Below are 13,351 nucleotides of genomic sequence, written 5' to 3'. Positions count from 1 at the left end.
ATTGAAGGTGGTTAACAAAGAGTGATCTTGATTACCATGATTATTCAAGTACATAAGGAAATGAATGGCGACTCTCCACCTTTTCTCTGTGTGAATGCTCCAGAGCATGCCATTATGTTTTCGGGGGCCTTCCACACTGAGAGAAGTGAATAGTGCTTACATAGTCAAGTTTAACAGAGGCTTGGGAATCAAAATTATTTATATATCTGTGTGTGTGTGTGTGTGTGTGTGTGTGTGTGTGTGTGTATCTCTATGTATCTATCTATCTGGATGAAAGCAAGGAAAAAGAGGTTAAAGAAACTCAACTTGTCCTCCATCCTAACATCAAGGTAAGCAAGAGCCTGGCTGGTATCTGAAGTTGTGAACAGTCTTATCTTTTTTTTAAAGGTTGATTCTAAGAAATGGCTTCTTTTGCTCCTAAGCTGGATCTTTAGACAACACAGATTGCTAGGAAGGCAACGGAGAAACCAAAGGTGCATCTATCTATCTATCTATCTATCTATCTATCTATCTATCTATCTATCTATCTATCTATCTATCTATCTATCTATCTATCTATCTTGAGAGAAGAGTGCTAGCTTGCTCCAGACCACTTGGAGAGAAAATTAGGGATGGGTTAGAAGCTTTCTTCTTTTGTGGAAGGCATCTGTCTGACTGGCATTGGGTTTGGACAGTGGAGGGACAGAGAAGACCAACCCTCTGTGATCTAGTAGCAGGGAAGTAAAGGAAGCCAAAGGAAAAACCTTCTTCTCCCTGAGGAAGGGGCCAGGAGGGCCAGGAGATCTTAGCATGGGGTGGCAGGAAGCCCCCCCCGAGTCATGACTTATCTGTACTCTGCAAGGCAGCTGACCAGCAAAATGAGAAGTTAAGTGTGTATGGAAAGTCTCTGAACACACCCAAAGTATCTGAAAAAATTTTTTTTCTTTTTTTTAACTTGACATAAAGATATATGTTGGGCTTACCAAGGTGTGTTAGGTACCACATAGGACCGGTAAGAGAATTGAGATTTTGCCCAGCCAAGGTTACAACAGTGCCCCACAAGGACTGTTGTGTTGTCTTCCGGGGTGCCTGGGATCGTTGCTCATCTGTTAGACTGATTACGTGTTCTCTCTGAAACAAATACACCAGATGGGAAGGGACAGAGAAAAGCACCAATCATCCCACATTTCGTATTGCTGTGTTTGATTTCATTCTGATGATAGGGCAGTTGGTGATCGTAGTAAGTGATCCTGCTTGCTCAGGTATGTCTCTGCTCCTCCTGGTCCTGCTGGTCTCTGTTTGTGGATTTCACTTTTTTTTTTGCATACTTAAGCTCTGTGATCCCAGTCTGCTTTTTCTTTTCTTTTCAGTTTTTTTTTTTTTTTTTTTTAATTTGAGAGAAAGACTAAAGAGAAAGCAGGAGTGGCAGAGCGAGAGGGACAAGCAGACCCCCGGCCAAGCAGGGAGCCCAATGTAGGACACGACCCCACGACCCCGGGATCATGACCTGAGCCAAAGGCAGACGTGTAACTGACTGGGCCACCCAGGCGCCCCCCAGTCTGCTTTTTCAAGTAATCTTTCATTACTCCTCTTCACTATTTCCTGAAAACAAATGGTGAGTCCCACCTACTTGCCTTTTAGGCCTTCTGGCCACTTTCCAGCATGCTAAAGTATCTTTCTTTTTTTTCTAATATATTTTCTGTGTGTCTTTCAAGGTTCAACCCAAATACCTATCCCAAATCCTTAATTCATGCAGTTTTTAGGGGAAATCATCTATTGCTGGAAAATGCAGCTATTTGGGCATAAGCTTATTTGCTCTGGTAGCTTTTAAGTTCTTTGAGAATAGGTTGCACCAGATTGATATCCTGAGTAATGTTTAACATGGCTGTTGCCACTTGGTGGGGGCTAGTCCATATTTATCAGGTGGCTGCATGACCATCAGTCTTTTGACTGTGCTACTATTTTCTCTATGTCCGGTTTAGGCTTTCCCACTTCTCTTCTAGAGCTTTGGAATCTGCTTTTATTTATTTTTTTCACTTTTTTTTCCCCTTCTTTGAGAAGTCTCTTCCATGCTCTTGCCTTTGCCTTCTGTGCCTGGAATTACCTTTGGGGAAATACGGCGTCTTTTTGCCTCTCAGCCCTTCCAGTCTAACGTTCAGGAATTTCTCTCATGGCAGTCATATTCCGTGGGCGCCCTGGCCCTCAGTCTGGCGAGTCTACCTTGGTTGAGCATTGGCCGTGAGCTGGGAGAGTAGAGGAGCTCCTACCTCTGTGCTTACCTTGGTACGGGTGGTGTGTCTGTACCCCACAGTCACTTTTTTGTCAGTCAGCTTCGTGGAGAAGATGATACATGTAGGCACTGTGAAAGTGAACTTTCCCCAGGCATTCTTCTGGGAGTTTTCTCAGCTTTTGTGGTTCTCTGAAGGTTACTCGCCCACTTTGGACATCCAGGACAGTCTGGTGGACCCTCTGTATGATGAAACAGAAACCTCCACTGTCCTGGGGGACTTCAGTGAGTGACAGCCGCGGTGCTCACGTTCCCAAGAGAAAGGCTTTGTAGGGCAGAGCACAGGGCTAGTCGGTGGCACCTTCTTCTGACTTATGTGGTCCGGTGCTATTTAAATCTTTTCTCTGTCAGGATTCCCATCAGCAAGAGTCATACCAGTAATTTGCATTTATTGCCTCATTAATGATGACACCATACTAGAAGATGTTTGTTTATATGATCTGTATATATCCTAGTATTTTCAAAGTAGAATTTAAGTGATTTGCTGCTGTAAGATGCATCTGTCTAAATCATGACACTAAATCCTAGACTTCATTTGGAAATTAATAGTTATGCTTTTTTTTTCTTTTAAGAACACATTGATTTTCAGGGCTGACTTTGAGCTATCTATCTTCGATCTAAATCTTTACCTATACATGATTCTTCTTATGCGATAATGAAAATTGATAGGAAATTAGACAAGGTAGATCTATAATGGCATGCATTCCCTATGTGACATAAGGAATTCCAGGCACCCTTTGTGGATATTCTTGGGAGAGTAGGGATGCTTTTTTATTTTTATTTTTTTAAAAGATTTTATTTATTTATTTGTCAGAGAGAGAGAGAGAGCACAAGCAGGGGGAGCAGCAGGCAGAGGGAGCAGGGAGCCCGATGCGGAGCTCAACCCCAGGACCCCGGGATCATGACCCGAGCCGAAGGCAGACCCTTAACAGACTGAGCCACCCAGGCATCCTGAGTAGGATGCTTTTGAAGATACTGGTAGAGCTTCAGTGAAACACATTACCACCTATTTGGGTTTTGGGAGTTTGTTCAGATTCATAAGGAAATGCCTTGTGGCAGTATAGCCCTCGCGGGCCTGAGAGAAGTCTGTTTTACCTGAGACTGCACACCTGCTGCTGCTAGGAACCCAGGGCCAGAGCTGACCTTAGCCCAGCCAGCTCCCCCCAAGTACCCAGGCTGAGTTTTCAAAGACCTTTGTCCCCAGACATTGTTGGGAAAAGCATCCTGGAACTGAGAAGGGGTGAGCTATGCAGGTATTCACCAAGCTGGGGAGCGCCTGGTACAGACATGATGAGACCACCTTGGTTGATCAAAGCCCTCTCCTGTTCATGAGATCATCGGTGGCTAAGAGGTACCACGGTGGAATCAGCTTTGTCTTTAGAAGGTTGAAAGCTTATGGATACTGTCTTCTTTTGAAGGTGGCTTATAACAAAGTTTCTCTGCCTAAGACTTGTATTTCTGTAAAGTTTGCTCAAGCTAAGCATGGTGTCTCGCCACTTCATTAGATGACTCATCTCCCTGAAGAAAGACATTTAGCCCTTTCTCCTGGATACCCCCAACCACAGAATTTCTTGCAGGAATTCCAAGGAGATCTTTAAACAGCCAAATACAACTTTTACTTTGGTGTGTAGGCACACTTCTGTTTCTGTCAAAATAAATCAGGCCTTTAAGTCATAAAATTAGGAAAATATTTTGTGATTTGTGTTTAACAAGTAGAATCAATAGCTGACCTCAAAAAAACAAAACAAAAACAAAAATCCAAACCCATCCCAGCTGGGTTGACAGAACATCATTTTACTGTTTGCCAACAGTGAGGATGTACCTTCTCTGGGAGACAAGAAGCCTTTCCCTCTGTCACCCTCTGGTTTCATTCATTCTTCCCCATCCATCTTTCTTTGGTCACCTTGCGTTTTTCTGCCTCTGCCCTGTGCATTGGGTGGGCAGATGAAAGCCTAGCAGGGAAGTGCTGGGAGTTCCTTCTGCATCTCTACTGTTTATTTCCTGTCTTTCCTTCATGTTACAAAGTTTCTCCTTACTTTGCTTTTATCAAGTCTATGAATGACTTCTTTTGTCAAGCTTATTGGAATGCCCTGTGGGAGGGGTGCTATGCAAAAAAATAATTGTGTTGCATAACTGCTCAGCTCTTAGAGATGCCAGATCACACTTGGCACTGGAACAGACCCTCCTCTTGAGCAGGTCCTATGAGAGCAGGGCGCGGTGCATCTGAGAGGTGGCTCTTCCACTCTAGTCCCATAGGGATGACCTTTACCCCAGCTCTGATAAAAGGCTTATTTTATTTTTCTAAAATGCTTGTGTTTCCTTAGCTCAGAAGGGGATGTGTGTGTGTGTGTGTGTGTGTGTGTGTGTGTGTGTGTGTGTGTGTGTGTTCCGTGTATGGTTCTTTCCAGCTGGCGTTCTTCACAAATGTCACATTTGTCTCCTGTGTCACCTTGAGGCAACTGACGTTCGTGACTAATTATTAAAAAGGCCAGCCTTTTAGTTTATTTTGATGAAAACAAAATCCCAGAGAAGTCTGTTAGATACAATGTAGTTGAGCAGGTGACATGGTGATGTTTGGGGTTTGGTTCACATCCAGAAAGTACAGAGTTTTTGGCATGGTGGCTGGAGGAGCCAGAAGCTCCAAGGTGAACTTCATTGGCTTTACTACCACACTGCGTGTCTCTGAACTAATTCCAGGCCTTTAAACTTAATACCAGACAGCCAGGCCAGGCAGTCACCGGGTTTAGGGAAGGGTCATCTTGGAGCAAAGAACCATGCAATGAACTCCTCTCCAGCAAACATATTTCTTTTTCCTGTAAAATCAAATGGAATCCACTTCAGTTTGGAGGGCGTTGAAATGGGGGGGGGGGTCATTGCACTCTTTTGTTTGGTGGAGGCAGTAGGTGGTGTGTGGGAGGGGTTTGGCTAGGGATGATGCATATAAAATAGCTCTAGAAATTAAAATTCTTTCAGAATAGGGTTTTATTTTGGTGTAGGCAGTTGCATACCCTGCTGATTCTTCATTGTGAAATCTTCATTAATTGGCATATTAGGTATGGCCAAGTACAAAATCCTGAGTAAAGCAAGCTGAAAACTTGTGAATCAGGTGCATTCCTAGAGCTTCAAAGCAGTGATAAAGGATGGTGCGTGCTAAGGTGAAGACAGCTCCAGGACATATACCAGAGGGGAAGAAATGAAGAAGAGAGCTGAACACCATATCTTCGGGAGAGGAAGAAAGGCAGCAAACCAAGACAGTGTGTTGGCGCCCAGGTGTCGAGGGTCTGTGCAAGCCTACTTTGTAGTCCCCAGCCCATTGTCATCAGTAGGCCGGGCAGGGCTCCTTGCCGAATGATGCTGTGTCACATTCGCTTGGGCCTTCGTTTATGCCATCCGCCTGACTCAGTCCTTGTCTCCTTCTGACCTTTTGAATATGTATGTTATCTTTTCATTTGTGTTTGTTCTTGTAAAACATCTTCTTTTGCATGCGTCCCCCCCCCCCCCCCCCGCCGAGGTGAAATTCGTATGGCATAAAATTAATCCTTGTAAAGTGAACAATTCAGTTGCATTTAGTATATTGACGCTGTTATGTAACCATCACCTCTATCTAGTTTGAAAACTTCAATCACTCCAGAATGAAACCCCAGACCTACTCAGCAGTCACTCTCCATTCTCCCTTCCCAGCCCCCAGCAACCGCCAACCTGCTTTCAATTTCTAAGGATTTCCCTATTCTGAATATTTTATATAGATATAAGTATACGGTATGTGACCTTTTGTGTGCATGCATGTATTTTTCAGTGAGCTTCATTGAGGGTTAATTTACATCAGCAGAACGCATACTGTTAGTGGACCTGATGCATGTTTTGTTCTTGTTTGTTTTTGTTTTTTGCATCTTTTTCATTTATTTACTGCAACTGTATTGGGGGGGCCTTTTGTCTAGGGAGGCTGATTTGCCTAGCTGCCTATACACAGCTTCTGAGTGGGAGGCGGGATGTGAATGTAGGTGGACTGACTCCAGAATCCACCAGAATCCATGCTGACCACTATTGTCCATGGCCTCTCAGATCTCTGTACAGTTTCAGAGCCTGCTTTTTCCCAGATAACAGTATGCTATTTTCCCACATTGACAAAACGTGGCTATGGGATATTTGTATGTACCATAATTGAATTATTTGGGTGCCTGGGAGGCTCAGTTGGTTAAGCGACTGCCTTCGGCTCGGGTCATGATCCCAGACTCCTGGGATTGAGTCTTACATTAGGCTTCCGGCTCAGCGGGAAGTCTGCTTCTCCCTCTGACCCTCTCCCCTCTCATGCTGTTTCTCTCTCTCTCTCTCTCTCAAATAAATAAATAAAATCTTAAAAAAAAATACTAATTGAATTATTTCCCCATTGATGGCTTTTTAGAGTTTTTTTTTTTTTTTCCTGGTCATGAATCATATCGAAAGGAAGCTTAAGGACCAAAGAAAATTATAAAGTAATATGGATTTACTGTAGAAATATGGCCCGACAGGGAGACTAAGCCAAGAAACACATATAATTCCCTTCAGAGGTAACCTCTGCAAGCATTTTGAACATAGCTTTCCAATCTCTTTTATGTATTTTTTAATAGGGGGAAAAAGAAAGCCCTTTAGGAGAAGGAATGATACTGTAAATGAGATTTTGTCATGGAAAATTTACAATATACTGTGAACATCCTTTTATCTAATTAATAAAGTGAATATTTGCAAAGTGCTTAAAATGAGACAGGGACTATTTTAAGTGTTTTATTCCATTTCACAGGAATCATGTGAAGTGTGTGGATATTATAGCAAATGAGGATATTTATGTCTGTTTTAAACTTACATGAGTGGTTTTGTGCTCTAGCTCATACTATTTTTTAAAATTTAGAACTATGTTCTTATGATTAATCTATTTAGCCTGCTGTGTTTACCTAGACATTTTTTCCCCTATGGGTTTCCTTATTTTTTCCTCCATCTCTGGGTCCCCACATGCCGCAGTGCAGGGAACATCCCTATACATGTTGTCATAGGCCTATGGGAGATCTTGCTGGAATGTATGTTCAGGAACAGGATATAAGAAGTATGGGAACATATATATACACATATACATATAAGTAGATGTATACATACATATATATATATATATATATATATATATATTTATGACTAAGTATTGACAGAAGCAGATTCTTTTCCTGAATAGCTATGCTGGAGTTTACACAACTTTGCTATATGCTTTCTGTGGTTTCAAAAATATGTGTATAAATGCTTAGGGAAAGAGCCAGAAGGATATATACCAAACCAACAACACCAGGAACATGTACAAGGGGATCAGGAGGGAGATGAGCCTTATCAGTCATGACTTGATATGTTTTTTTAAGATTGATTGATTGATTTTTAGTAATCTTTACACCCAGCATGGGGCTTGAACTTGAGATGCAGAGTTGCATGCTCTTCCGACTGAGCCAGCCAGGCACCCCACTGATTTGACAAAAAGAGAATTGTCTGCATGTGTAACTTGTCATTATAATTTACTGTTTAAAACTACGGTCTGAAAACATGACTTTTAGATAAAGTTTACTATTTTATGCTATGAACCCTTTTGGAATTGTCAGGGTGTGGGATAAAATTAGTCATGGCACATGGAATGAGTTCTTTTGCAACTTGGTGCTTTTTGAAGCATGCTCTAAACAGTTTTCCTAGTAATATCTGTAAGCCTTCTTCATTTAATCCAGGTCCGCCACATCTCAGGTGGCTCAGGGAGGTTAAGTGATTTTCCCAAGGGTGCAGGTTTAAGAGAGTTGGCCAGGTTCCATGTGGAGGAGTGGTTCTGGAGCAGTGGGCCAGAGTGGAAGACTTCTTTCTGAAGCACTTATTGACTGGAAATCAAGGTTGGGAGGAAGGTGGGTGCCATTTTCCTGCAGGTGAGGTGGGGAGGAAACCTTCTCCGAAATGGTAGGTTTCAGTAACTTCCTTGTATAAACACTTAACTGAATGAATGTATTAGTTTGTTCTGTTTACTGAGCACAAGGTATTAAGATTATCTTTGCCTTACAAGCTACTTCTCTCTGTAAAATGAAGGTGTGTGGTCTCTAAGTCAGGCCTCAAACTTCCTTCTTTCACCTCTTCTGAAGTGAGAACAGCAAAGGTTCTGGATGACTGAAGAGATACTTTTTAACTTTTTAAAAGTGCCATTCTTGTTCCTCTTCCTATTCGTTTCAACCGAGATGCCTCATTGTTTCTGCAGAGCCCAAATGGGTAACTGTCAATAAGTCACTTTTTAAATAACTGGGACAGAATAGGGCTGTTATCTGGGAAGAACCCTCCTATCGCGGGCCCCGTCGCCTTCACCCGCACCGTGACCAGAGTGTACAGTTTGGCTTATAACAGAATCAGTGAGTCTGTGTCTGAATTTTACTTTCAGGACCAGGAGTAAGAGTATTTACACGAATGCCCTGTGCTGAAAGAGGTATTTGCACACAGTTATGGTGCAAGGTTCCCTCATACAGGTTTCCTCCGATGAGCTACTTGGAGACAGAAGACAGGGTGTTAATGATGCTTTATGAAGTAGACATATGTTTACTACTTACACTTAGGTAAAATTAAAAAAAAAAAAAAAACCCAGTACACTGGAGAAAGCATATGAAGGCATTAGATCATAACTTTAAGTCAGGAATTTTCCCACCAGCAAATATTACCAGGAATTCACTGCTTTAGAGATGAAAGGCCCAAAGCATGGTTGACAAGGCAGAACTTCTGGCTTCTCTGTTGTTCCCAGGGTTGGTGGACTCTGGAAACTCTGGAACAGAAGTGACAATTAAGAACAGGTACACATGTGTGGTAAGTACTTGGTGGATGTGTGCTAGCCAGTGAATCAATACTACTTCCTCTTGACTCATATGTTTGAAATGAAGGGTTGTCAGTCTCATATACTTCTTTTGAGCAGGGAAGTTGAGCAATCCTGCCATACTCGGTAATACTCTTAAAATGAAATAGGTGCGATGGGGGAGAGAACAGTCTTGCTTTGCCTTTTGGGTGGACTTTTTTATTGTCTTGGCTGGTGCTTACTAGTACATTTTGTCCTAGTTTATTGAAGGTATAAGATTTTTAAGTTCAGCTGAAAGGAACTGAAGTTTGTTTCCTCAATGGAATTGGATGGCCACGGGGAAGTTGGGCTAATTAGTTACCTTTCCTTTTTAAACAATCTGCCCACTCATGACTGAAATTTTGTTGAGCGTATTTTTGCCTTATTTCAGAGAAAGGCAAATGGAATAATAATCAAATAGTGTATCATTTTGTATAAATTGTCCTTCAGATAAAAAGAAAATCTTCCCTGGTTTTTTCACAGAAAACAAAAGGGAGATTAAAGATTTTTCTGAGTGTAGATTTTAGATCCATTATTCAAAGTGTGACAGTTTGTTTAACTAGTAGATAGACCAATGGGATTGTGCATGTGTCTTGCTGTTTCTGTGTAGCCTGTATGATCTGGGAGCTGGTAATGAAATTTGAAATACCTCTAAGCTAGAAATTTGTATGAAACCACAACATATATTTCCTTTCACAGCTGTTCTCTTAGCCTGCATGTGTGGGCCCCTTTCAAGAAGGGGTGGGAAAAAATGGTGGCAATTGACCTTTGAAGTGAACTTCTGATATTTGCATTACAATTCTGTGGGTTTAAGCTTTTAATTTTTATAATTGTGGGTGGTATTTGTGAAGAGTATCAGCTTCTAGTAGGTTCTGGGTAGTCGCAATCTAATCCTTGCAAAAATATCAGCATACTTACATGTCTCTTTTATCTGCTCTGATGTCTTTAGAGTTGTCAATGCCCTTGCAGCCTGAGTGGGAATTGAGATTTTTTTCAATTATGTTAGTATAGTATAGTAAGGAAAAAGGTAATCTAAGTAGACCCAGAGCTTCATGATTGAGCCTTATTTTTTTTTCCAAAATAAATGTTTTTCTCGTGATCTCTCTAGAATTTCCATCATTCTTTTAAAAGTCTAACTTGTTAAAATTCATTTGACTTTGCTTACGATTTTCATCACCGTTAATAAAAATTTATCATACTGCTTCTGTGCAATTTCTTCATTCAGGCCTGGGGATGCAAAGGAGGGGAGCAGAACCTAAGGTTTCTGGAGGTTACCCAAAATGGAAGGGAGGTAGGTTTCTCTGGATTTAGGTGGAACAAGGCGGAGAATTTAAGGTGGACTTTTGGTGCCCGTGGAGGTCCAGTGAGCTTGTTTTCTCAGGTGAGGCAGGGCGGTGGTGTAGTAACGTGTGGTGTAGTAACGTACGGTGTGTGCGGTAACAGACCAGCCCCCAGTCGCAGGGGCTTAACACAGCAGCAGTGCCCTTCGGAGAGCCAGCGCCCCTTCCTGCAGCCGCTCAGGGCTCTGGCCGCTTCAGCGTCGTGGGCCGTGGTCTGTTTGCCGCAGGAGGGGCGGAGCTGCCCTAGCTTTCCTCTGCCTCTGCCGGGGAGCCACGCAGCATTGCTCCCATCTCACTGGCCCGGCCATCCACAAGGCCCTGCCTATTGCAAGGCAATGCGGCGTGCTTGTGCTGGGGAAGGTGTGCCTGTCACTCTTGTGTGATTGCAGACTGGGATCTCAGAGAAGAGACGGGAACCCGAGATGAGGATTTGAGAGGTCTTTATAGTAAAGGAAGCGGTGGAGTAAGTTTTTAAGGGAAAGTATACACTTAAAGAGGCTTCAGTTTTCTGTCACGGCTTTTCGGCATGTAGCTTTCTTCACAAACCAGGCAGCATGCTGCCATAGAAAAGTATAAGGATGGCTGTTGCCACTAACTATTGCCCCTGTTGGGAAAGTCAGAAAGGTTCTATTGGTGCTGCTGTTAATTTTCACGCTGTGTTGATATTGTCTGCTTCTGAAAATGTCCTTGCACTTGGTCGATTGATCATTTCAGGTTTATGTGATCTCGTGGGTTAGCGTATCCTTAAATCTTGATGACAACAGGATGTCTTGGCCAGAGCTTAGGTGGTGAGGTGTAAAAAATGCTTACTATTTTTTTTTTTTTATCTCCGTAGGATTAGGACACAGTTTAATATGTACTCATGCATATCAAACATTATGAGGACACTGGCTTTCTGCGATCTTTTTTTCCAGAGGTGTTCATTACTTGATGTCGACGTTAGAATGTGTGACCATACTTCTGCTCTACCCAGGCCATCCACAAAGAAGGGACCTCCCGGGTCAGACCAGAAGCTGGTTTTTGTGAATGTTTACTGCCCTGGTTCATCTCTGATATTGCCTTTCCCACCCCTGCTTTTCTTCTCAATAGTTCTTTCTGTATACTTCTCCCTCCCTCGGTTTTGGGAGTAGTAGGTGGACCTGGATTTGGAGCTTCTCCCTGTGACCAGCTGTTTGACCTTGGGCAAATCACTCTCCACATCTCAGTGACCTTATCTGTAACATGGGGCTACACTGCTGTCTCATGAGAGTCAGTGTTTAGTAATGGATGTAAAATACTGCAGTACCTGCTGCATTTTAATTGCTCAATAAACGTTAAGCTATGTTTAGTATTACTGTCATTTCCCATGTTTCAAGGCACATCTTAAATAATTCTTTCATGAAAACTTTTTCTTCATTATTTCACCAGGCAGTGGATACAATTTACAGATCTTTCTCAATTTATGATGGGCTTATATCCCAGTAAATCCATCATAAGTTGAAAATACTAAGTTGAAAATGCATTTAATACACCTAACCTACCAAACATCATAGCTTAGCCTAGCCTTACCTTAAATGTGTTCAGAACACTCACAATAACCTACAGTCAGGAAAAATCTAAACAAAGCCTATTTATAACAAAGCATTAAATACCTCCTGCAATTTATTGAATACTGTACTGAAAGTGAGACACAGAATGGGTGTAAGTGTGTTGGTTGTTTCCCCTCATGATCGCATGGCTGGCCAGGAAGTACAGTGGCCACTGCCCAGCCTCACAAGGGAGTATCCTACTGCGTATCGCTAGCCTGGAAAAGATCCAAATTCAAAATTCAAAGTACAGATTCTCCTGAATGCATACTGCTTTTGCAGCATTGTAAAGTTGAAAAATAGTTAAGTGGAACCATTGGAAGTTGGGGACTGTCTACACTCCGTTAAGCTGCCAGAGCACTTGGGATCTCTGCTGACATTTGTATTCTTTTTTGTATGCATACAATCTTGTGCTGAGACTTACCATCCCACAGGGCAGTAGGTATCCTTCACTCATTGCCGTATCTGCTGCCTTGCCTTCATTGTGTGGTGCAAGTAATAGGTGCTTAATTGAGGGTTAAAATGAGTCAAAAAGGAGATATAAGAGGGAAGGGCTCTAATACGTTTATAAAACAGTCTACCTATTTGGGTGAATTCTCCTACATTGGAAAATGTAAGTACTCTTGAAATAGTACTCAGTTACTTCCCCAGTTAGAGTATATAGATAATTCTCACTGTTTATGTAATTGAAACTTTTATGCAAAGGAAAATTAAGTAAGGAAAGAAATGCAAATGGCATAAAAGATTATCAGTAGCAGTTTTTGAGTTCTCAGAGGACAGCTTAATCCAACTTTGGTCATTTATATAGCTGAGAAGGTGGCTTTTACTTCCCTGAGCTCAGCTGCTTGCAAGGCTGACAACTTTCTGACTGGTTTTGAACACGGGAAGTTGTACCGGGTAAGGTAAAAGAGGGGTGTTAAATGAATCTCTCCAGAAGCTGGAATCTGATTGAGTGGGCTTACCTAGAGTTACGCTCGTATTGTGGATCCCAACTCATGTTAATGGGGTTGGTTTCCATCTCCTTGGAAGGCATCACAAGGAGCTTGGAGATGATGTGAGTCCTCTCTTCCCTCCTTCCCTACCTTGGATTGATCACTGTCTCTGAACATTGGATCCACAAATATATCTTTGAGAAAACTCTTGTTTTTTTGATTCCTTTATTCTCTTCTAGAAGTGAGTGGAATGTGAGGTGTCTGTTTTTTGGATCTGTAACACTCTGTAAAATGTTAAAGAATGCAGAGAGACTTTAGTATGCTGAGATAAGTACTCTCATTTTAGAGTTAGGGGTCATGTGGTTTGTTCAAAGTCGGCCACAGAA

At 42.1% G+C, this 13,351-nt stretch overlaps 1 protein-coding gene across 3 annotated transcripts in view; it reads left to right on the top strand.

The window, feature by feature from the left end:
• Positions 1-13,351, top strand: part of STK39 (serine/threonine kinase 39) — a 296,995-nt gene that overhangs the window by 23,565 nt on the left and 260,079 nt on the right. The window contains exon 1 of one of the 3 annotated variants that reach the window (XM_027591012.2): positions 10,857-10,931. The exons of the other annotated variants lie outside the window; for them this stretch is intronic. The gene's annotated coding sequence lies outside the window, so the exon portion shown is untranslated. Of the gene's footprint in view, positions 1-10,856; positions 10,932-13,351 lie in introns of those variants that run through there. 3 annotated transcript variants of the gene reach the window in all.

The sequence above is a fragment of the Zalophus californianus genome, chromosome 3 (assembly GCF_009762305.2).
Source record: "Zalophus californianus isolate mZalCal1 chromosome 3, mZalCal1.pri.v2, whole genome shotgun sequence".
Lineage (NCBI taxonomy): Eukaryota > Metazoa > Chordata > Mammalia > Carnivora > Otariidae > Zalophus > Zalophus californianus.
The sequence above is the reverse complement of the archived record's forward strand: the minus strand, read 5'-3'. Positions and strand labels throughout refer to the sequence as shown.